The following is a 25,135-nucleotide window of genomic DNA, read 5'->3' as shown; positions in this document are numbered from 1 at the left end:
ATACAATTTCCTAATTACTGGACTGGCACCACACACACACACACACACACACACACACACACACACACACACACACACACACACACACACACACACACACACACACACACACACACACACACACACACACGAGAAACAGACCCAAAGTGGTCTTCATTGAGTACTCCAGCTCAGAGGGAAAGGGCGAGCTGAAGACCAGATTCTGCCTCGGACCTGTCCACCTCGTGTGGTCTTCGCGCTGATTCGAACCGGGCACCAGCGAGAGGCGAGCCGAATCCAGCGGCAGGGACGCGGCACGCAACCCCCGCGGCGGGGGATGGTGTCTCTCAAGCTGTTGATCATGAGGAGAAGGAGGAGGAAGAGAAAGAGGAGGATCTCAGTCCGAACACGCCGCACCCTTATTCATCCTGTCTCCGGGGGGGGGGGGTGCGGGGAACGCCTCCGCCCCTCTCGCTCTCCCTTTCTGGATGGTTTTGGCTGGCCTGTAGGCGTGGTGACGTCACGAGGACCCCTTTCTCCCTGTCGCGAGATCTGATTGGCTCAGTGGTGTCACCCCACCCGTAGCACGCTGATTGGTCGAGGACCGCCACGAGGCTCCTCCTTGAACTCCGCCTTCTTCCAAAGGACCACCCCTCCAACAGGAAGTTGAGCAACATGGTTCTGCGTGGGCTCCGTCCATGTACGTGCTGACACGCACGTAGGCGATGGCGTCGGCCAGAGCGAGGTGAAGGTGATGCTGGCGTTGTTGTCGTCATGAGGGGTGTAAAATAAAAGAAAATCCTGACTATCAAAGTTACTCACAGCGCATTTACATTTATTCACCCATCAGACGAGGGAAAGCGAGCTTTCTATCCACATTCACTTCTCGAAATAACTGAGCAATAGGACCTGAATGTTGTGTGCTCATGGCTTCCAGATTCGCAACTAGATTAACTCAGGGTCAACCCCACCCAGCCAGATGGACTGTTCGCCTCGTCCAATGAGGGGAGGACACCGATCGCCCGACGCCTCCCGACGAAACCGGAGGCGAGTTACCTCAGAGCGGATCCCTCCACCCGCCCGGGGAAGGGATGAGAAGGGTGGCGAGCTTGGCAGTCGGTCTTGGTGATTCGGTCTTGGGAGTCGGTCTTTGTCGGTCTTGGTCTTGGAAGTCGGTCTTTTTCGGGGTTCCTTGTTGGTCGGTGGTCGTGTTGGTACTCGTGGTGGAGGTGGTTCGTGGTGCTCGTGTTGACGATCGTCGTTCGTGGCTGGCCGGGTCGTTCGTGGGATCCTGGCTGCGCTCCTTGGATTCTGGGTCGTGGGTTCGAGTCCCACCGTGGTGGGTTGTGGTGGAGCGCTCGAGCTGGGGATCCCGGTTCCCTTCCACGGACTCCACAAGTCCGGGTCGGTGAAAGAGCACGAGGCGGCCAGGTACCCGACCAAACTCTGACCCTCAGCTCGCCTTCCCTCCCGAGCTGAAGGGCCGAATAAAGACCCACGAGGTCCATTTCTTTTTGGGTGTGTGTGTCTGTCTGTGGCCAATCTGATAAGTTGAAATCGTTTAAGTAATTGCCATTGTATATTTGCCTGCATTTTTTATTCGTGGTTCAGTCTGCTCTGTGTTTCCCTCCCTTCCCGATTATTCTAAAATAAACCCTCTTGTTAAATGTTCCAGTTCGTTGTCTGTGCTTTCTTTCATTGACCGAGCATGGTTCGGGTTTGATTTATAGTGAGGCCGATTATGCCGTAAATTGTGATTTGGACCGGTGCGGCTATGGTAATTCCTGCTCGGTTACGCCGGATCCGAGTCGGTAACAGCGACTCGGTTCGGACAATGCCGGCTGAGGGTGTGGCTTCTCCAGAAGCTCGACCGCGCGGCTACTTAGGTAAATTGGACTCAGACAAAAAGACCCTAACCGAGCAGTCGAAATATTGGCGACCACGGTCCTTTAAGCGACCCGTTGACTTCGGAGTTATCCGGAGTGACGACCTTTAATTCCAGGTGTTCGGTGGGAGACGGCCCAACTGCTCCATCTCGCGGTCGTTCCTCACCACTGACCCCTGGCCCACAACAATATTCCACCATGATCCTTATATACCACCTTCGATTGCATCAACTTGTGTTGACATTTCATCCGTGCTGGCAAGATAGCTTAGACCTTAGAGTAATGCACCCTCTGCTCTGAGCTGTCTAGTTTGGGTTAGATTCCTGACAGCTGAAAACTGTCGTCCTGTGGTTTCAGCATGTAGAAAGAGGTGTCAATGTGTGCAAATTCCATCGGAGAGATGTTCAAACGAGGTGTCTTGTCTGCTAGCTTTCGTCAAGATTTCACAGTGTCCGACACAGACAGGAGGCGAGCTATCACCGGCAATCATTTGTACTTCCATATCAAGTGCAAATTCATGTCTGAACTACTGTGGAAAACAAGTGGTCAATTCTTCTGGGAGTATCTTTCCATTCAAAGAAGAACAGATCGCTTTATTGTTATGCATCACTCTGGTACACCACCCTTATACGCGATCCTTATACACCACCCTTATACACCACCCTTTTACATCACCCTTATTTATACACCACCCTTATACACCACCCTGATACACCACCCCTTTACATCACCCTTATACACCACCCTTATACATCATCCTTATACACCACCCTGATACACCACCCTGATACACCACCCTTATACACCACCCTTCTACATCACCCTTATACACCACCCTTATACACCACCCTTATACGTCACCCTTATACACCACCCTTATACACCACCCTTATACACCACCCTTATACATCACCCTTATACACCACCCTTATACACCACCCTGATACACCACCCTGATACACCACCCTTATACACCACCCTTATACACCACCCTTATACATCACCCTTATACATCACCCTTATACACCACGCTGATACACCACCCTGAGACACCACCCTGAGACACCACCCTCATACACCACCCTTATACACCACCCTGATACACCACCCCTTTACGCGATCCTTATACACCACCCTTATACACCACCCTTTTACATCACCCTTATTTATACACCACCCTTATACACCACCCTGATACACCACCCCTTTACATCACCCTTATACACCACCCTTATACATCATCCTTATACACCACCCTGATACACTACCCTCGTACATCATCCTTAGACACCACCCTGGTACACCACCCTTATAGACCACCCTTATACATCACCCTTAGACACCATCCTTCCACGTCACCCTTATACACCACCCTTATACATCACCCTTATACACCACCCTTATACACCACCCTTATACACCACCCTGATACACCACCCTGATACACCACCCTTATACACCACCCTTATACACCACCCTTATACATCACCCTTATACATCACCCTTATACACCACGCTGATACACCACCCTGAGACACCACCCTGAGACACCACCCTCATACACCACCCTTATACACCGCCCTGATACACCACCCCTTTACATCACCCTTATACACCACCCTGATACACCACCCTTATACACCACCCTTATACATCAAGCTTATACACCACCCTGATACATCACCCTTATACACCACCCTTATACATCATCCTTATACACCACCCTGATACACCACCCTGATACACCACCCTTATACACCACCCTTATACACCACCCTTCTACATCACCCTGATACATCACCCTTATACACCACCCTTATACATCACCCTTATACACCACCCTTATACACCACCCTTATACACCACCCTTATACATCACCCTTATACACCACCCTTATACAAAACCCTGATACACCACCCTGATACACCACCCTTATACACCACCCTTATACACCACCCTTATACATCACCCTTATACACCACGCTGATACACCACCCTGAGATACCACCCTCATACACCACCCTTATACACCACCCTGATACACCACCCCTTTACATCACCCTTATACATCACCCTTATACACCACCCTTATACACCACCCTGATACACCACCCTTATACACCACCCTTATACACCACCCTTATACACCACCCTGATACACCACCCTTATACATCACTCTTATACACCACCCTGATACACCACCCTGATACACCACCCTTATACACCACCCTTATACACCACCCTGAGACACCACCCTCATACACCACCCTTATACACCACCCTTATACTGTTGCGAATCTGGAAGCCATGAGCACACAGACATTCAGGTTCCTATAGCTGAGCTATTTCGATAAGTATGTGTTTTCTCGTTCGAATCAATCCCCTCGTCTAATGGGTGAATAAATGTAAATGTGCTGTGCGTTATTTTAATAGTTAGGATTTTTACACCCCTGAAAACAACAACAACACGCCTTCACCTCGACGCCATTGGCAACGTGCGTTCGACCACGTACATGGGCGGAGTTTCCTCGGCCACCAGAGCTCCCACTCCGCCCCGGAGAGATGGAATGTTCCCCCGGACCAATGGGAGGCGTCAGACGCCTCAGACACCGACGTTCCCATGAACCCCGGACCAATGGGAGGCGTCAGACGCTTCAGGCATCGACGTTCCCACGAACCCCGGACCAATGGGAGGCGTGAGACGACTCAGACAGTGATACTTCCCACGAACTCTGGACCAATGGGAGGCATGAGACAACTCAGACACGGACGTTACCACGAACCCCGGACCAATGGGAGGCGAGACGTCTCAGACGGTGATCCTTCCCAAGACACCCCCTCCCGTAGGAGAAATGCCATATAAGAAACGCCAGGGCCTTGGAAAGAGCGAGAGCATCAGGGGAGGAGGTCAGTATGAACGTCAGCGTCAGAGTTTGGCGTCAGCTTCAGGGTCGGCTTGGCAGTGATCAGGTTCGAGGTGCCGGAGATCGACTCGTCTGATCTGGTCGGCTTGGCAGTGATCGGGTCTGAGGTGCCGGAGATCGACTCATCTTGTCTGGTCGGCTTGGCAGTGATCGGGTTTGAGGTGCCGGCGATTGACTCGTCTGGTCGAGTCGGCTTGGCAGTGATCAGGTTTGAGGTGCCGGAGATTTGAGGTGCCTGGCGTCCGACGCTTTTCCTCCGTCCCTGGTGCTTGGAATGGCATTGTGTTGCGGGTTCGAGTCCCATCGAGCTGGATTGTTGAAGACCACACGAGGTGGACAGGTCCAAGTGCAGGCTCTCGTCTCCAGCTCCCTTTCCTCGAGCTGGAAGACTTCAATAAAGACCATTGGGGTCCACTTCTGTATCTGTGTGTGGGCCCGTCTAGAAGTAAAACTGTTCAGTGCCTTGTACATTATTTGCATTTCATTTCTATTAGTCGTGATAACTCTGCTTCTTACGTGCTCCCCTCCTTCCCCACCTATTATAAATAAACCCATGTGTTAAATGTATCAGTTCGTTTTTGTGTTTCTTTTATTGGTTTGACATGCTGTTTGTTGGGAATTAGCCAGGCTGTTGCCGCTGTAAAAGGGACATTTGACCGACAAAAGCTCGGTGACCATCTGCTCGGGTCACACACGGTTCGAGTACGCTAGCGACTCGTTCCGTACGAGCATCGTCGAGGGTGAATTTCCCTGGTAGTTGGACGGCGTGAGTACTTAGGGAAATTGGAGTTAGACGAGTGAACCCGACCTCACGCCGTCGAAGTATTGGCGAACTTCGGTCCGATAAGGGACCCGTCGGCTCCGGAGTTACCCGGGGTGATGACCTATACATTCCGGGTGATCGGCGGAGTCGACCCTGCAGCTCCATCTGGTGGTCGTGCTCGCAGCCGATACCCGGCCCCGCATCAATACATCACCCTTATACACCACCTTTATCCTCTCATGCGTGGCCGCGGACAGACCCCTCTCAAACAATGTTTTCTAACTGGAAGAGGCAAAGGGGGATGGGAAATAAATAAACATTCTGAAGCTAGCTTTCTTTCTCAAATCATGTTTTCTTTCTGGAGGGGGTGGGGGAGGGGGAAAGGAGAGGGGAAACAAATAAATAAATTTTAAAAAACACTTATAGAGTAATAACTTGGCGAAACGGAATGGCACTAGGAAGAGAACATACCTCCACCAGGCTGAAGCTTAAACTTTGTATGCCACTGATAGGTTGGATCTGAATCCGGACTTTACCCCAAATGGAATCGCTTTGTTGTTGTCACCGAACCAACTCATCCACCTGGATTTGTCATAACTCGTCCACAAATTTTTAAGATATCATGCCACACATAGTTTTTGGCCCCTCTCTCAATGGTGTAGAATGACTTGAAAAATTCTCAAATCCGGATGCGGATCTTCACCAAAATGGAATACATTAGTCCTTTTCACACACCCAACATGTCCACAAAATGTCGTCCGAATCCGTCCACAACTTTTTGAGATCACATGCGATGTCGTTTAAGCCCCATTACTCAATGGTAAAGAATCAGTTGAAAATTAAATAATTATTGTCTCGGGATCTGGAATCGGATCTTCACCAAAATTGAATCAATTCTTCCTCGTGGTACTGCGAACCATGAGAGAGATTGGTTAAACATTATTTTTCCGAGATATTTCAGTTCCAGATTGACCACGAAAGAAATGGAGGTTCATCAGGTTAATGAAACAATGTAAGCATTTGGTATTGTTTGAACTGTTTGGAAAATTTTCGTGTCTTTTAACAATGTTATCAAAGTTCTTGTTTCCAAATGGAAGCCATAGTGTGGTCTGCAGCTCGGCAACTCGATGTCATGGCCGAGCGGAGTGGAGATGGAGGAGTGCAGAGCTGAGATCCCAAGAAAGACTTCCAAAAGAATCACTCTGACTAAAATGATAGCCATGCTACTCTTGTTTAATTACTCCTGTGAATTAATGTAAGAATGTGCAACTTAGCTTTGAAATATTTTGGGAATCTATTTTGTGTTTTGCACACACCTAGCCACGGCACACCAATGTGTTTTGAAACTGTGTTGATTACTTTCAGACTAAGCTCATTTAAAAAAAAAAGAACTCATTGAGAACGAACCATCATGTGTCTTTTGGTTATAATTAATATAAACTTTTGTTTTGAGATTACAAATTGAGAAACCTTTTATCAATTAAGTCTCATAATCCTAATTTAAATGTGTTGGGGTCTTCAAGTGACAGAGTATTCTCCTGTCTTTTTCCTGGCTTCTTCTTGAATGGATCGATATTTGCAGAGTGATTGGGGTCCGTGTCTTTGGGCCGGTAACTTGGGACAGAGTAATGATTGGTTATATCACAGTAAGGTTATTAATAACTTGTATTTATTGACTAATATATATTGTCAATTACTGTACCTATGGACCTTGTTGATCTGTTAATTGAGGATAGGGAAAAGTTACTGAGAATTGAATCAAGATAATAATATATTAAGTTGAGGTACTTACATGATATTGAAGGAGGGTCTGCGTTATTAAATTGATCGACAGATTGGTCAACATTACAAATTAGGAATCATAAGTTAACCGCAAGGAAAAATCAAGATATGAGGGAAATCAGCATGGTATTTAAATTACCGTAATGCAGAATGACTAGAAGAGTGGCGAGACCAACAGCAATTATGAAATCAATTCAATGGAATTAGGAATTGTATCATGTACTGTAACTGTATTGCTCACACTGATTAGGAGCTGGTACTGACCTGAGTGTAATTTGAATAAAATGCCTCTACAATTTGTAGAGAGTCAAACAAAACGATAAACAAGAATTATGCGGAGTACGAAGGCACGACCACGCGAAATGAACGTTAAATCGGTCAGAATAAAGAATTATATTATTGAAAAGAGTGCAATGATGCTACAAGCCAATTTAAATGTTACCTGTGTTATCTGTCTTCTGTTTAATTGGACAGGCTGTTAGCGTGATTTTACAGCGTGAGTCAATCTGTCTGTTTTTAGCGCTGACTAACAGCGTGATTTTTGATTAAGTGGTACTTATTGTACTTTAACTGAAGTAAGTTGAGGTATTTCTAACACTGACTTGACCATCTTTCATCAGTACGGAAGTGCTAAGTTAGCTGGAAATAAATAAATAAATAATGGCGGTTGCTCTGGAACTACTTGTAAATGAAACTGTGAATTGCTTAGCAGATATGAATGTTAAAATGGCAACTGTGCAAAATCGACTTGAAAGAAGTAGCTAACTTTCATAGTTATTGTACAGGTGACATGGAAATAGCAAATGAGATGAATATTTTTGAGTGTACATACAACTGAGATTTCTGGATATTTTAGCATGTCGTGAAGGTTCGAAAAAACAAGGAAAGGGATAAAATATTGATATAACATATAATGCAAGTTGAATGCTTCTGTAACAACCTTTGGCAGTCTTGTTGAAATACATGAGTTCATGACGTTTATGGATTGGCATGTTTAATCGATGCTCAACCTTGATTTTGTTTGTTTCGAAGTGTTGAGAGCAGTTGAACTATGCAGTGTACAATTTCGTCGAATGAAGCTTTGGAAGAACTTCCACCGAAAGATGGGACGATGGGAGAACCCAGATTTGGGTGATTGGGCATTCAACATGTGATCATGAAACTAACCCCTTCCTGAGGATATAAGATGAGCAATAGGTGGGGAAAAAAGAAAAAAAACCCCATTGAAGAGAAGGTTGGACAAGTCAATCCACAGCACGGCAAAGTCTTAACGTCGCCATTGCGTGGTGCCAGGCAGGTCAGGCAAGCCTGGAGGTATGTCTTCAGCCACACTCACAAATTGGTGCTCTGCAAATACATCGTGAACTTGCCGTGGTTGCTTCAATGCACGACGAAGGCCCTGAAGGTCCACACGGCGAGTCATCTGCAACATGTGTTCCATGGTGCGGGTGGGGCTCGTGCAGCCATCGCGGCTGCATCCAACGTGCACAGCTCACTTGGTGGATCAAACCTGATTGCACGAACTGCTGCTACGAGGCCCCAAACTCTGCTGGGGCTGGATCTCTGCGTCACCTCTCGAGTCCTTTTCGGCTCCTTCAACCCAGTGTCGGGCCCAAGCTCGTACCTGCCAAGATCTACCTTCTCTGCAGCGAAAAGAGTGCCTCGACTGTGTTTCCCGTTGAGTGCTGCTCTATCTACACCCTGACCTGCTTATCTTCTGACTCCGGGTAGCATGTCTTTTCGATTTGTGACACATGCTGATGAACAGACCATGAATTAAATGGAAAACACACTCACGAACCCGGCTGGGACACCATTGAAATGGTCGTTATCCAGCATTCTTCTGATATGAGCACTCGCTGTCATTGTTGATTGAACTTGTGTAACGGATATCTTTTCTCCTCCAGGAACGGGGTATGGTGATCATGTGTAATATAATTATTCAAATTTTCCTGATAAGGAAAAAAGGGGGGAATTGTGGAAGAAAATAATTATATTATTGTACTCTCAATTTGTAATCGTTGCCGGTGCTTTATAAATCTAATTTTTATGGTATAAGTCGAATCGGCTGTCAGTTATGCTTCCCTTTTACCCAAGAGTCTTTGACATAAATGGTGATAAAAGGAATGTCTTACTATGGAACAAAGTGACCTGGTTGATAACACCAACTTTTGCCATGATTATGTCATTCGCTTTTCACCTAGTAGACACGTATTGCAGTTGGAGTTCTTTTGCCAAATGCTTATCAGCCCCCTCCACTCCCACAAAAGCATCTAAATGCTAGGAAATGTAATCTTAGTTTCATGCAGATCATTGTGGATGTATACCATCTCAGTGGCTTGGACTCCATAGTACTATGTTAATAAAATTATCTTATGTAATGTACTTTCCGTTGTGGACAGTGAATTAATTGTGGCTTTCATTTGAGTAACAGGATTTACATCGAGTCGGTTAAAACGTCAACTACAAAATTCTACAACAGCACCAAACATAACATTTTGCATTTAGGCCAAAAAAGTTCCATCTTGGTTTCGTCAGACCACAAAACTTCTTGCCACACAGCTTCAGAATCTCTGGAGTGGTTTTTTTGCATACTTCAAACAGGACTCAAAGTGGGTTATTTCGAGTCATGGATTCTTTCTTGCCACCCTACCATACAGGACAGACTTATGGAGTGCTTGGGATACTGTTGTCACATGCACACAGTGACCAGTCGTTGCCATGAAGGCATGCAGCTCTTTCAAAGTTGCCATTGGCCTCTCTGATCAGTCTCTTCCTTGCTTGATCATCCATTTAGGAGGGTTAACCTGATCAAGGTAGGGTCTTGGTGGGACATACTATATGCCTTCCACTTCTTTATGATCATGTTGATTGTGCTCCAAGGGATATTTAAGGCCTTTCAAATATTTTTCTACCTTTCCCCTGATCTGTGCCTTTCCACAACTTTATCCCAGATGTCTTTTAAAAACTTCTTGGTGCTCATGGTTGAGTCTTTGTGGTGAAATGCACTTCCCAGCAGATGAAACCTACAGGAACAGCCAATTTTATTCTGAAATAATCAGAATCACTTCAGTTTAACACAGGTGGAGGCCAATTAACTTGGTGTGTGATTTTGAAGTTCATTGGTTACACCTCAGATAATTTACCATTGCTATTATAAGGGGGGTGAACACTTATCCAACCAAGATATTCGAATTTTGTATTTTTAATTTATATTCTGAAATTTGTGGGTTACGATGTGTGAATAAATGTGGGAAAAGTCTGATTTAATGCAATTTCTTTCCAGGCTATAAGGCAACAAAAGGTGAAAATTTTCAAAGGGAGTGTGGACTTTCGATCGGCACTGTACAGGGTGGCCATAAAGTCTGGAAGCATAGATAATGTCATTCTGTTGCAATTTGAAGTGACCCAGTGGAGTGGGCTGCACGCTTGCCAGATCTGAACCCCCTTGATTACTTCTTCTGGGGTCTGCTGAAGGCGCAGGTTTATTCAGTGAAAATCAGACACTAATCATCTGAGGCAACACATCATGGATGCAGGTGCCCAGGAATTGATGGAAATGCTGCATTTAAGCACCGTGTTCATTGCAATTTTGCACAGTACACTGAACTGTGCATTTCTCATGAAGGACAACACATTGAACATGTCATGTATTGTAATGTAATGTAAATAAACCATTTATAATGTATATTGGCCGATGTTTCCAGACTTTATGGCCACCATGCACATACTAATTTTCTATTGTGTTTTTGAATTGCAGTCCACTGTACTTTACAATATTTTATACAAAACTGGCATTTGCTATTGACCATTTTCATGAGACAATAGGCACTAATGTCATAAAATCTTGAGTACGTGGAAAGCAAGTAGGGAATTGAAACTGGAATGTTTTTGTTTTTAATGGCGATCATTTATGAAGCGAAAGGCATCCGTTTCAATGGGACTGTATGGAAGCTTTGAAAAGGTTGGCCCTTTTTCCTGAATCAGTGCTGTTTATATTCATAGCACTATTTGGATGCAATCTTCCAGGTTTTGTTTTTCGTCATAACAAACCTTTGATTCCACACTGTTATAGTCATGGCAGTAAAAGGGATTCATCAAAAAGAGTATGTCCATGCAGTTGGCTTTCTGTCGGGTGTTCCTGAAGTTGATAACCCCCTTCTTGTTGAGTTGTAGATCGTGGAATATTTGATGAAAACACACATTTCTGTTGTCAAAATTTAGCTTAAAGATCAGAATAGAGATGGCGATGGTAACCCTGCGCATTTTTTTTAATACATGGTGTAGACTCGTGGAAGAGCGAGGACACAGAATAGACCACACACAACATAACGAACGGAACAGCAGGAGAAAGGAGGAAATGCCAATCGCAGGACGGAGGGAGAAGGTAGACAGAGAAGAACAAACAAGGGATGCAGGTAATGATGAGGGTTAGGAGAGGACACAAGGGGTGAACAAGATGGATACATAAGCAAAATTCTGGGAGGGGTGGGGTGGTTTAACGAGTGTAAAAAAAAAAAAAATAACCACGTTGCCGAGCCAGCGGGTTCAACAAACTTCCAGGCACATTTCTATTCCGCCCGGGAAATCAGCTGATGTGCACATCTTTGATACTCTTATTATTCTTTTTTAAAGGGCCAAATGCAGGGCCATCTCTATTCTCATCCTTAAGCGAAATTTTGACAACAGAAACGTGTGTTTTCATCAAATATTCCACGATCTACAACTCAACAAGAAGGGGGTTATGGAATTGTGGGACACCCTGAAGTTAAAAAAAAGAGTAAATAAAATAATGATCATTCCATTCCAAAAAAAAAACAAGAAATTATTTAATTAGTACAATGTACAAAAGTTCACTCAAAAGTCAAACAAATTTTCTGGTGCAGAAAATGAGGGAAAAGGAGTTAAAAGGGCATCCCACAGCAATGAGTGAATATTAAGGGCTGATGTTTGCACCAAGATCGAGTCGGCGGAATTTGTCCAAGTTGTAGAACGATGCTTTCACCACTCGTCCTCCAAAATACCGACCATTGAGATCAACCACAGCTGCAGATGAGAAAGATCAGGGGCACAAAATGCAAAAGAAGCAAAACCATAAGTTACATCAAACAATTTATCCCTCTGAAAAATAATAATTTATAAAACTGAATACAACTATGGAAACAAAAAAAAAAAGGTTTAGAAAATCAAATATGGTTATATTGTTGTGGTTACCAAATTCGCAAACCACCATTCAGGTCCCTTAGGTGAGATATCTCCGTAAGTATATGTGTAGTTAGGCCCAAACCCATTGTCTAGTGGGAATACATGTCATTCATACGTGCTGCGACTCTTCAGGATAGCCGTTTTTCTTTTACTATCTTTATTTTGGACCAACCGCCATGATTACCACCGCCAACCGCGTCTCAACAGTCATCACAACATCAACCACCCACCGCGGCGCCGCTTCACCACAACAGCCACGACCTTTCCCGTCACACCTCGCAACCGTCGCATCGCCACCGTTCTTGCGCCGCTTGTGGGTACCGGTATTGGACTCGTGCAGGGCACGCGCCGAACAGCGTGTACAAAACCACGGATTTTCCGCTCCAAAAACGGATCAAAACGACACACGCCCACTTTTGTTCCGTCCAATCGGTGAGCGAGGGGCGATTTGGCCCCGCCTCCAGGGCGTTGGAGGGCGGTCGCTATATGCAAATTCATGGATCAAAATGCATTCACGCCCACTTTTTCTCGGGTCAATGGGGAGCGAGGTGAAAGGTCGAAGGCAGGGGGTCAAAGGCGAAGCCACGGGGCTTATATAAGCGGCTGCGTTCGTCAGAAAAGGGTTGGTCGTCGTCGTCGTCGTGTGCGTTGGAGTTGAGTGCAGTTGGGAAGTTCGCAGGAGGAAGAGTTCGGAGTTGGAGTCGGAGCGAAGAGGACGGAGCTGTGGAGAGGCGGCGGCGGCGAAGGCAGACGAGGGGGTGCTCGCGTCGGTGCCGGGAGCTGCACACCAGGGAGGCCGACGGCGCCGACCTGGTCGAGGTGGAGACGCTCGTCGCGGGACCCGAGACAGAGTAAAAATCCTCCTTTCCCCGAGCATCAGCAACCCCCTCCTGTTTCCCCCCGCGCTGAGATAGTGCGACCAAGGGGGCCCCCTTCCCACCCCCTACCAGACACTGTCCGCGAGGCCCGCGGAGTTGAGGCACCATCGCCGCTCCGCGTCTCATCATCAGACGGGTAGGCCCGACCCGGTCTCGGCCTCAGGCCCGCCTCATCCTTGAGGGTGTTCTTTTTCTTGGTTTTGGGTATGTGTTGTCGGCGCCGTCTGTGAAGTAGAATTGTATAAGTTTTGCCGTGTGCTCGGTAGTCGGTATTAGCTCTGCATTGTGTCTTCGCTTTTACATTTGCTTTTTGTGTAAAATTGCATTGTGTTTCTCTTCTTTTCTATGTGCTTTTGGTGGAATTGTATATGTGTGCTTTCCGTTCATCGCGAATAAATGTGCTTTATGTTGAACTGTTTCCCGCTTCGCTTCGTCATTTCTTTCATTGAATCCTCATCTTGCTTCACGTAAAGGGTTGGTAGTGGGCTGAATACGCCCGATAATTAATCGAACCGTCGAGGCCGACGATAACACCGCTCGGTTATCCCGATAGTACGGAACGGGTCGCTTAAGTGGCCCGTGTCCGAAGTCGACCTGCGGCGAAGTGCGATCGCCCGGTCTACCCTCCGTGTGGGTACTTAGGTAGGTCGAATTTGGCGAGCAACCCTATCCCACGCGGGGGCCGATTGGCTCGATCGCGGTGAGACCGAAAGGTCCACCCGTGACTGGTTCCCGGCGTTAGTCCGAGAGGGTCACGACTGGATTGTCTGTCCGGTGGGCGACGTGCCGCGATTCGAGTTACGTGGCCGTCAGCACGCCGGCGGTCGCGAATCCGTAACAATATTTATGACAGAAAAAAGATGTGTTTGATTATAAAATATTTGAATACCCAAAGCAGTGCACACAAATTGCATCCATAACGATCATAAACAAAGTCATCGTGCTCAGAAAACAGAACTCGCTCTTCCATGAACTGAGATTTTGTTTTCCATGAAAAAAAACAAAAAAACAAGAACAACAAAAAAAAGCATCATGGAAGTAGGAAGGAATACAAACGTCATAGACGCAACAAGCAAGAAATAAATTTAATCAAACTATTTTTGCAAGGCAGGATCAAAATGAGGTCAGGATGTTGACTGCTGCACAGTTGGAATTCAGTGAGCAGTGTGTAAAACGTGCTTTGGAGCCCCTGAGAAATAAACTGGGCTATCCCACCATATCCAGGGCCAAATCGACTTCAGTGCACCAAGTCATCGTTCAAGGTGTGTACGTACACCTTTGGTGTCACGACAGTTTTCAACAAAATGTTTGAGGCACCAAGATAGAGTCAGTGGTATCTCGCAGACTCGGGTAAATCTTTCCACCAAATTGGAGAAACAAAGAAAAATGAAAAACAAAGAAGACCACATGCCTCTTCTGCATTCTTTTTACGGGACAAGCAATTGTCATTCCTTGTTGATCGTCATTCAATGGTTGTCAAATTATACATTCAAAAGATACCGAAAATTTGAAAATCTTTTTATTCTATCAGAACTTGCAATATCAATGTTAGATCGCCCAATCTAGTTTTCAGCGGCTCATAGGCATAATGTACGAAGAGCAAAATGATATTTGCCATACCTTTGATTGCAGACTCTATCCGTTCGAATTCGAGAAAAATTCTGACAGCCTCCTCATCATTTGAGGTGGGAAGCTGCGGAGGTTAAGTTTTGGGTAAGGCTTACTTCTCAATTATTGGGTACAAGGCAGTTGAACAATGAAGGCAAAAAAAACCAATCCCACTTTTGCCGAATCAGCAGTGACATGCTATCAATTTTCCTGCTGTCATCAAACAAACTGGAAATTATTGAGGGGCAGACTAAGACATGACAAAAAAAAAAGAATTAAATTCAAAACCCTGAGAGATAATTTCACACAAACATTCCTTTTACTCTCGCAAGTTTTCACCAAGTTTTGTTTTGTCCTAATTTCCGTCATGTAGCCTCGTTTCCTTTGCATGGTCCTTTTCTCTATACCGCAAAGCTGTTCTTTGCCTTCAAATGCAGTGCAATGAAATTCTGCTCAATGATGTCCTGATACACAACGAACACTAAACCAAAGCACGTCTGAATCGACCTTTCAAAACCTACCTCGAAAATGAGGCATCGCATTACTTTGCCATATTTCTCACATTCTTCCTTCGTCTCTCTCTCCAAATCTTCATCGACCTCACCTGCTCCAACCATGTTCTGAAAAATATGAGTAAGAATGAGAGTAGGCAGCAATTTTTTTTTAAGAGAGGATCACAAGAACCTTCCAAATACACCAACAACAATTATGTAAACATTATGATGTTATGTTTCAGTATTTTTTTAAGAATGCGAAAAAGCACACCCAACCAAAATTTTTAAAACTAGTGCATGCCCATAGGCGCGGTCCTGTAGGTGCGGGCCCATACGTGCAGCTTCGTTCCTTCGCTCTCGTAAACGACGACTGGATTGGGGCATTGTTTCAATTAGATCGGACCAACCGTATCACAAATGGCCATAACTTGGGAAACAGCTGGGAAATAGCTGAAACGGATGAAGAAGAACGATATCAAACCTTAAAAAGGCACATACTCAGGTCCCCAGCGTCAATTGTGACGTCATACCAAACGAAGAAGAAGAAGAATTGTGACGTCAATCGTGCAAAAAAATATAAAGAATTGTGACGTCAATCGTGACGTCATATCACCGTGTCCTGTCATTGGTTGGAATATAAATGGCCGTAACTTGGGAACTGCTTGTCCGATTAATATCAAACCTTGAAAAGGCACATTCACGGGGCCCCGGCAATATACCTGGCAAGTTTCAATTAGATCGGACCAGTGGTTGTCGAGAAACAGCGGTCACAGACACACACACAGATTGCTGGAATTATAGATTGATGAGATGCCTTAACCTCACTGTACTTTATTTGATCATTTGTTAATTTTGTGCTTTATTTTATAAAGGAAGATTTAAAACTTAAACCGATTTGACATTCCTCCACATCATTATGTTTCACAAGCAAATACAACCCATCACTTCACAGATTAAATATTAATAAATAAGTGGGGGAGGGGGAGAGGGAAGCGAGGGGGGAGAGGGAGGGAGGGGAAGGGAGGAACGAGGAGTGGTGAGTAGCAAGGAAAGGGGTGAGGAGGGGGCAAGAGCGCGGAAATGGGTGGTTGGGGGAGAAAGACAGAGAGCTAGGAAGGGGGATAATAAGGAAGGGGTGAAGAGCGAGGAAGGGGTGAAGAGCGAGGAAATGGGGGAGAGAAAGGAGGGATAGGGAGAGGAGAGAGAGGATGGGTGAGGAAGGGTAGTCGAGCGACGCCTCACCACACATTGCCAAACACTCTGGGAGGGAGGAGTTGCGGGGAGATGGTGCGAGGAGGATGGGGGAGCGGCAAGGGGGGAGTGGAGAGGGGGGGTAAGCGGGGAAGTGGGGATTGGAAGGCGGTGTGCTGGACTTGCGTTTGGTGGGGGGACTTGAGGAGAAGTGGCGGGGGGTGTTGGGTTGATGGTCCCATCTGCACCTGTGTTCGTACCTTTATTTAATTTCCACACACGTTTTACAACTAAAATGTGGCAAGCTCGAGAGTCTAAAATATCTTAACCTGAGCCAAATAAAAAAAAAAATTTAACTGCGGAATTGAGCTTAGCATCAGTTCCAACTGCTAAAAAAAAGTGTCAATTTGTCCAATTTGAACATTCTTTGACACCCCCTTCCTCTCTTCGACCTCAGGAAAGACTCAGAGACATTCAGAGAGTTGTATGGGGTTGGAGGGTGTTTGGGAGGAGATAAGTGTGAGAGGGGAGGGGAAGGGAAGGCAGTGTCATAGAATATGAGAGTTTGGCAAAAAAACAACAGGAGCTAAAGAACAAAATCTTCTTCTTCTTCTTTCGGATGCTCCCATTAGGGGTCGCCACAGCGGATCATCCTTATGATCCGCATAGTGATTTGGCACATGTTTTACACCGGATGCCCTTCCTGACGCAACCCTGGTCGCCTCTTACGACACAGGGATATGGTACACCTATTTTAACCGGGGTATACACCGGCCTAGTACACTGGTACTCACTTCGCCGACCTCGGAAGGATGACAGGCTGAGTCAACCCCCTGGTATATTAATTCAGTGGCCCAACGGGGCTTGAACTCAGGACCTTTTGGATCCCAAGCCGCTGCCCTAACCACTGCGCCAACACCAGGCTTGAGCTAAAGAACAAAATAATGTCTGAATTACATTTTCTACATACAATTAGCAAAATTAATAAAGGATGAATTTAATTATAAATGTGTCGCTGTCCCCAGGCATCTCCAGGTGATGTTTAGTACGACTGTGTTCAAACAAGATAGCAATACCACCCATCTCTTTCAAACAGCACGCACCATTTTTGAAGAGATTACATGGGCTTCCCTTGAGGGATGCGACTTGAACTGCGGCTGCCACTATGTGTACTTGCTCTGGAACTGGAACTCTCCGAGGCGGAGGTTATATTTTCAACTTTTATCAGATTTAACTTTGACAACGGCACAAGCGCACGCACGCACACGCACACGCATCGTTTACTTGATCACCTTAACATTGTCTTGAATGTGAATTTGTAATTTTACTTTCAAAAACAGCAACAAAAAAAATTCCTCGTTGATTAGCCATAAAAGGAGTATATTATAAACAAAGGTAAGTAAGCACAAGGAACACCCCAAAAACAATGAGTTGGAAGGAAGTAGACTGTCCTTGAATCTGAGCGTACCTTTTTCCACTGATCTCCACTTATCTTTGAGCTATCCCATCTGAGTTTGATTTCTGACCCAACTATAAATTGTCTAATGCTTCACGGGTAAGATGTACATTACCAAGTGTGCCATCCCTCAGATGAAAGTTAAGCTGTGTATTCAGTCTGCCAGCACGAGGACATTAAAGATCCCAAAGTGTCTTTTGCAAAGAGTAGGCGAGTTATCCTCAGCACCCTGGACAAATTGCAAATTCCTGCCATCTTTCATCAAATGTCTGGCCTGGCCAGGCATTTCTCGAAAAACAAAGAAAAACTTTCCCCAGCTGACCCCACAAGGTAGGAATTGGGGCCCGTTAAAGAAGAAGTAGTAGTAGTAGCAATAATATAAATTTGCATTAACTTTAAAGTAAATGGGATATGCTCTACTCTACTCACCAAACAGATAATGTGCCAAAAGGAACAATCACAAAATCACTCCCCACTCTGCCTCCAATCTCTAGCACATACATCTTGAAGTACAGACAGAATATAGACTCGTTGGTGAAAAGTACATGGCATTGTTCTGGACCGCAACACCTGGACCGCTTCGAGGTTTGCCATGAAGGGAAGCACTCAAGTTCCTCTCAACCACCCAGTCCTGAGGCCACCAGCCACGGATAACTCTGCAGCCTGGCTGGTTTCTTGACAACCACGAACGCCGATTGGTACCACCAATCCTGGCAGGGTCCCGCTATTCGCGCGTTACCTTACCGGTGTATTGGCAGTATCAACGGGGGGTCGTGCCCTCAATGCATACTTGCCTTATCTTTACTTCATCATGTGCAGCCGAGCAGAGCTGCCGAGTAAGCACCGGTTAACGCGTATAGCCGATCGGTGGGGTGAAACTTCCCGGCTAACAACCATGCGGACTATGGTGAAGCAATGCAGGAAAGGGCACGATGAGTTGGCTGAACTTCAAAAGACATGTAATTTATTAAATGAAAGTGTGAGGAAAGGTGTGTGGCACAGTCATGACAAGGGCTTTCTATACAAGAAAGATTCGCACATTAGGGACATACATTAGGGTGTGGTGTGGCAAAAGACATATAGTTATAAGCAAATAGACAGTGCAGATCTAACCCGACACTAATTACTTAAACAATCTTACTTATGATAACAAAACAGGTGCAATCAGGGTCATTCTGAGGAAGGGTAGATTAGAGAGAAGATAAGAAAGGACGACGTGGTTTCGACATCTTTACTCACCAAGTGGGGTTGACGAACCCGCACTGCCCAAACGTTGAGGAATGAAAGAGGAGAAATACTGGTGGTGTCGATGGTGCATATTTGAGGACGTGCAAATGAGGGTGCTTTTGAGGTGTGGGTGAGTTGCATATGAGGTGAGAGGAGGAAACTGGAAAGAGATGCGTGTCAGTGAGGTCGCTTTGAGAAGAACAGTTCGTTGGGACGTGCCATCGCCGATTGCTCTTGTGTGTCCACAGTGGACGAGACGGAAAAGAGGGACAGAATGGGTAAGAAGACAGCTTACTTATGTGAGAGGTGAGAGATTTATCTGAAAATGTTTATTGGCTTGGCCCTAATTGAGTGTGATCGGGAAGGTGCCTGGATCACTCGCTCACCCAGCGCTCCATTCCACCTTTCACCACACACTGCCGACCAAGCCAAAGTAAGAGATCTCTTGTTGTCTGGAACTAATCACTGAAATAGCTACTCGGCAGAGGTGGAGCATGGATCACTACTGTCCATGCCATTGATGACCCCTCCACCATACTTTATGAACACGGCTCCAAAGCTAACAAGCTGCAAATTTATATTTTAAAATAACGTTCCATGTGGATGTCAGAAATGTAATTAGTTTCTATCTTCATCCAGAAAACCGTGAGGCCCACAAACTGCCTATTTTTCATGTTCACCCTCCAACGTTGAAAACAAGACGTGCATCTCAACCATCACAAAACTCTTTTTAGCATTTACAAGATTGATGTACATTTCCACAATTTTGCACCACTCCATACTGGCGGCTTCCATCAGGGACCGGGTAGTTCGAGTATTTATAAATACTGCAACAATTTCAAGCTTGAACTGCAACCATCATCAAAGCCCTGAGGGTACCTTGTAAAATGCTTCCTCTCCAACCCCTCCCTCACCTCAAACGGCTTCTCCACAGACACTGCTCGAGACAAGAAAGAACATCTCAACTCAGCATATGACTCCAAATCTCATACACCCAATTCGACTTCCCACCCCCAACCCCTGTCCCCATCTTACCTCCCATTCCCACCAATTTCTCACCTATATTTTTCATACCTGAGAAGGTAGACAAAGTTTTGTTTCGCCTCAACATTAAATTCCCAGTCAGCATCATCAGATCAGTGCCCATGTGATCAAATCCTGCTCTGCTGCTTTTCTTTCTCTCCTGTCTGTGACATTCAGCCAATCCATCACCTTTGGCCATATCCAGTCTGCCTGGAATAGTGTAGAGCTAACATCACACCCATTCAGAAGAAGTGACCATAAACGACCATCTCAACTCCAGACTAGGAAGCTTGCTTCCAAATAGAAGCAAAATAATGTAATCCGTCATTGCTGCAGATGTCCTCTTTCACTTTTTGCAAGTCGCCTGATCTTTAACCATCAGTGTGGATTCTATCCCGGTCACAACTATAAATTACCCTGCTGGTTCTCTCCCAACAATGGTCTGAGGTCCTAAATCTCAAGCAAGACGTTAGGATAGAATCTCATGATCCAGACATGTCTTGGCCATTGATTGTCTGACATCCCGCTTTGCTTATAAAGCTCGTTGCCAATATAGGATATATACAAAGCGGCCTTCATACCTGGCTTTCTGAATTTCTCCGATTGTTTGGTCAACACGTTGCAATTAATGGAATCCTTTCGACTCCTCTCTTCTCCCAGTGTAGGCGACAGGGCCCTAAGTTAGGATTGTGGGCCCAGTGTAGATCATCATCATAATATAATGGGCGTAAGCCTGGAACTTCGAACACACTTTTCTCCAAGCATATTCTGTTCAAACTTCAGAAAACTTCACATTATGTGTTCCATGTATTCACGCAGGTGATAGCGGATTTTAAAAAATCGAATATAGACAGAATTTTCAAAGAGGAAATCGATGACGTCACAATCAGCAGCGTTTGGCGGCAAACCGACGACCGGGTACCAGACGACGTGCTTTACTTAACTAAGTCCTTGAGTTCAGGACGTTTATTTAACTCAGGATTTACCACTTTTATCCTGCCATGTTGTTAATCTGTTGATGGAGGTTATATAGAAACGATGAATATGTCAAATCGTTCGTGTTACCCATCCGACACTTTGTGTCAAGGCCAACAACCGAAAGCGACCGGTCTCAAATGCTATCATGGGCACCCAGACACACCACTAATATGAACTGTGCTGTTGGATGCGGCGCAAAACATCCAAAGAAACTACTGTAACCGAGTATTGTGATCCATCCTGTCCCCCATACCCGTCGTCGACGGGTATCTGCTAGTACACACAAGTGACCTCTCTGATGATCTGGAAAAAAAGCCCTATTCATTTTTCCAGATGAATAAAAATAATTTGTCTTCTTGTCCTGCATCATCTCCCAAAACACGAATGGTATCGAATATGTTATAATGTGCATGCTAATTGAAAGGTGATATCATCACTATTATTGAACTTGTAAAGACAAAAGATTAAAAGAATAAAGCAAAGAGAAGACAGGGCTAAATGGAGTTTGTCATGATAACATGTCAGATGCCCATTTCTAAATCACATGTATTCCCTTTCAGGACAAAACTAAAAGTTGGAACTTCTCAAATGCAAAAAATAAATGTTACATGTCCAACTAGTTTGTAGTACGTGACAGAAGTACTTACCCGCAAAAGCACCACCTTTGTAGGATTTTTTAACATCTTCGTGAGTGGATTAAGATTCTGATCTGTAGCCTTTCTGGCAACAGAAGCCAGAGGAATTGATGTGCTGGTCTCTGAAAAGGTAGAACACGGTAATGGTGACAATATTGTTCTTCACAGGTATTGGGTCATGCTATACAATGGTACTTGTGCATGCAAAAGCGCTTAAGCACAAGATGTGCCAGTGATATTGTTGCGGGCCGGGCGTCGACGACGAGCAGTGGAGTCGGCTCCACGGATCGCTCGGAATTTAGGTCGTACTTTTTCGGAAAACTCCGAAAAATACGGGTCCCTTTCGGACCGAAGTTCGCCAATAGACAGACCACGTGGAGTAGGGTCGATTGCCAATTTTCAATTTACCTAAATACCCACATGGTCCAAAATACCGGGGAAATTCACCCTCGACGGTACCCGTACGGAACGAGTCGCTTAACGTACTCGAACCTTTTGTGATCCGAGCGGTTTAATCGCCGGGATCCGTCGGTCCCAAATATCCCGTTACAATGGCAACAGCCTGGCTAATTTCCCAACACGCAGCACGCTAAGTCAATGGAGGAATAGACACGAACGAGCTGATACAATGAACAATGGGGATATTTATTCAACAATAATGGGGAACTAGGGAAGCACGTAAGAGCAGAGTTATACCGATTACGAGAATGCAAGTATATACAGCAAGAGCACTTATACGATTCACTACTTAACAGACGGGCCCACGGACACACACACACACACACACACACACACACACACACACACACACACACACACACACACACACACACACACACACACACACCCAAAAGAATTGATGGCCGCAGCCTTTATTGATGCCTTCAGCTCAGAGGACAGTCGAGCTGCAGACAAAGCCTATCTCGGACCTGTCCACCTCGTGTGGTCTTCAAGCTGACTCGATCCGTGGAGGAGGAGGAGGAGGAGGAGGAGGAGGAGGAGGAGGAGGAGGAGAACGACGACCAAGACCATCACCAAAAACCACCTCTCCACGACAACCACCAAGGCCACGACGTCGACCAAGACGCGATAAGACCAGCACGATGAGCCCAGCAGAATGACACCACCAAGACCACCAAATCAAGACGACAACGACCACCTCCAGGAAAACCCCCGATCACCACGACCTCCACCAGACAAGACCTCCACACAGACGACGCCCTCGGTCCCAACGCCCACGCCCTTATTCGCCCTGTCTCCAAAAAGGAGGGGGGACGTCTCCGCCTTCCCCGCTCTCCCTCACTGGACCGTTTGGGCACGCAGAATTGCTCGTCGCCCTCCCATTGGCCAAAACCAACGGCAAGTTCGTCGATTGGCCCGGGGCGAACACTCCATCTGGCTAAGGCGGAGTCTCGAGCTGAGGGGATGCAGCTCTTGGTTGGACAAGGGGGCTCACCCCTCCCATCCTGGGCAGAGTCTCGAGCTGAGGTGGTGCGGCCCCTGATTGGCCAAGGGGCACACCCCTCCCATCCTGGGCAGAGTCTCGAGCTGAGGTGGTGCGGCCCCTGATTGGCCAAGGGGCACACCCCTCCCATCCTGGGCAGAGTCTCGAGCTGAGGCGATGCGGCTCCTGATTGGTCGAGGGCCGCCGCGTGGCTCCTCCTTGAACTCCGCCTACCATGACGTCGGCGAGAGCGAGCTGAAGGAAGTGAAATGAAGGTGAGGGTGATGCGGTGTTGTCGGCGTTGATATTGTTGGTGGTGTGAGAATGTAAAATAAAATCCGAACTATCAAAATAACTCCGCAGCGCATTTACATTTAATCACCCATTAGACACGGGACAGGACCCTAACTGGGAACACATACTTACCGATATAACTGCTCTATAGGACCTGAATGTTGTTTGTGATAGGTTTCCAAATCCGCAACAATATTACGGAACAATATATATATATATATATATATATATATATATATATATATATATATATATATATATATAATTTTTTTAAACCCCACACAAATGTGGTGAAAATTTTGACCGAATTATTAGAGTCTCTGAAAAAAAAAATCACAACAATTGTTTCATAGAAACCCCTTCAGCCCGACGAATGCAGCACCATCTCAAATGCATAATACCGTAACGAAATGAAAGTGCCCAAATCACGAATAACCTTTCACCTCGATGCTCTGTGATGTGGTTGAGGCACCAAAATAACCTAAACACAATAAATGGCGGTTCCAAGGGAGCAGCTCGACACAGTGAAGGGAAGTGTAGGCTCATTAAAATTGATAAAATACACACGAGGCATTAATTAACCCTTTGGAGGCCAGGCCATTTCTCGCTTGAGCATCAGAAAAACAAATCGGTTTTGAAGAGGAGTTGGCTTTGCATTTACTTTACTTCCCTCATCTTTTTGTCCCACATCCATCCTTTTCTCCATATTTCATCTCCCCCCCACTCCTTCCCTGTTTTTTCTTCTTCCTCCCTTCTCAATTTGCCCTTTTCTTTGTTTTCCACACACCTCTTCCTTCATTCATTAAACTCCTCATTAATTGATGAAACCACAGGAGTTCAGGCACAGCTTTGGTGAAAGACAAATCATCATAATTATGGAGTTATGATGTACAAAATGGCAAAATAACGCAATAGCAAATGCGTGCACGCAATGATGCTGCAATGCAATCAGTTGTTTGTGAAATACAGTTGCTTTGTTAATATGCAGTCTCCTCTGTATCTCATGTAAATATCAAAATCACCAACCTGAAAAAGTAATGCACAGTTTGACATTCACCAAATAGACAAGGAAAGCAGGTATCGTGATGATGTCGGCATGCATCCATCAGACACCTACTTCTAACCGAAATGATTGTCATTTCAAACATTGTTATACGTCACCAAAGTAGGAATTCACCAATTGTCGGGAGGCTGGCACATCCAGCTACTTAGAGAAGAAACTGGCACAATACGTACAAATTATGTCAAGGTGCAGTTGAGAAGTCACCAACAAAAATTGATCATCAATGTTGAGGAAAGTAAAAAATAATTTCTTCATCAATGTGAAAAAATTTCATCTTTATGGAGGAATTAACAAATGCCAAAA

General features: G+C 45.6%; 1 protein-coding gene and 1 pseudogene across 6 annotated transcripts in view; one reads left to right on the top strand and one right to left on the bottom strand.

Moving 5' to 3' along the window:
• The window catches only part of LOC147007965 (F-box/LRR-repeat protein 4-like), a 310,036-nt gene that overhangs the window by 161,181 nt on the left and 123,720 nt on the right, over positions 1–25,135 (top strand). The gene's annotated exons all lie outside the window — the stretch shown is intronic.
• Positions 12,141–25,135, bottom strand: part of LOC147007969 (splicing factor 45-like) — a 51,776-nt pseudogene continuing 38,781 nt past the window's right edge. Inside the window, exons 9-12 of the transcript XR_015053793.1 lie at positions 22,044–22,153; positions 15,549–15,647; positions 15,040–15,112; positions 12,141–12,382 (exon numbers count right to left, since the gene is read on the bottom strand). The product of XR_015053793.1 is annotated as a splicing factor 45-like (transcript). The remainder of the gene's footprint in view (positions 12,383–15,039; positions 15,113–15,548; positions 15,648–22,043; positions 22,154–25,135) is intronic.

This window comes from Eptatretus burgeri, chromosome 23 (assembly GCF_056783735.1).
Source record: "Eptatretus burgeri isolate ZD-2024b chromosome 23, Ebu_testis_v1, whole genome shotgun sequence".
In the NCBI taxonomy this organism is placed as follows: Eukaryota; Metazoa; Chordata; class Myxini; order Myxiniformes; family Myxinidae; genus Eptatretus; species Eptatretus burgeri.
Note: the sequence above shows the minus strand (reverse complement) of the source record. Positions and strands in the feature narration are given on the sequence as shown.